We start from the raw sequence: 1,183 nt of genomic DNA, 5'->3' as shown, positions 1-1,183 counted from the left end.
GTGCAGATGGAAAATCTAGGTATAAAAAGTAACTTTGTCAATTGTATTGAACACCTTAGGATGAATACATTTTATCTCCTTCATGAGAATTTCTCATAAATTAAAAATTGCTTCTTTTCTTATACCGAGTTGATTATTCCAAGTTCCAGTTTTCCTTATTTTGTGAATTTGCACAGTGTTTTTTGATGGGACAGGCATGGAAGTAGGAAAATTCAGGAGGTATGGGGGATGGAGAACATTTTTGGAACCCCAGTCTAAAAACCTCTGAGAAATAAGCTAGAACAGCATATTAGAACCTCATTTAAAACAAACAAATAAACAAAAAAAAAGATATCAATTGTAATTGGAAAAGACAAGCCATGTATAGATAGAGTTTAAATCAAATAAAATTTGTTCATTTATGCTATGTCGCATTATGTAATAGAAGAAATATTTCCTTCATTAAATAGTTTAAATCAAAGTGTTCCTCCTTCCCCCTTCTCCAAGTTCTGGTGAGATGAGTTATTTCAAAGAAGTCACCACTGAGAAGTATTGGGAGAACTCTAGGACAGCCGAAAGAAGAGTTTGTATTTATTAGCTTGTGTTTCAGGGTAGCTAAGTGAACAGTAGCTCTGCCTGGACAACCCTTTTAATGGGATTGTCCCTTCTGGGTTGAACTGCTGTTTCAAAAAATTCTTGCATCCAAATCCACTTGTTCTTGGATAATGCAAAGGAGTGACCCTGCTGCCAACACATTATAATGAGAAAGCAAAGGACACAGATTATAAGAACTTGCAGGGACTTCCCTGGTAGCGCAGTGGTTAAGAACCCGCCTGCCAATGCAGGGGACATGGGTTCAAGCCCTGGGTCCAGGAAGATCCCACATGCCACGGAGCAACTAAGCCCGTGCGCCACAACTACTGAGCCTGCGCTCTAGAGCCCACGAGCCACAACTACTGAGCCCGCGTTCTGCAACTACTGAAGCCTGTGCACCTAAAGCCCATGCTCCGCAACAAGAGAAGCCACCGCAATGAGAAGCCCGCACACTGCAACGAAAAGTAGCCCCCGCTCGCAGCAACTAGAGAAAGCCCCCGTGCAGCAACGAAGACCCAACACAGCCAAAAATAAATAAATAAATTAATTAATTAATTAAAAAAAAAAAAAAAGAACTTGCAGAGTTTCTTGTAAGTCATATTTTTGTTTC

This window comes from Eschrichtius robustus, chromosome 10, assembly GCF_028021215.1.
Source record: "Eschrichtius robustus isolate mEscRob2 chromosome 10, mEscRob2.pri, whole genome shotgun sequence".
In the NCBI taxonomy this organism is placed as follows: domain Eukaryota; kingdom Metazoa; phylum Chordata; class Mammalia; order Artiodactyla; family Eschrichtiidae; genus Eschrichtius; species Eschrichtius robustus.
The sequence above is the reverse complement of the archived record's forward strand: the minus strand, read 5'-3'. Positions refer to the sequence as shown.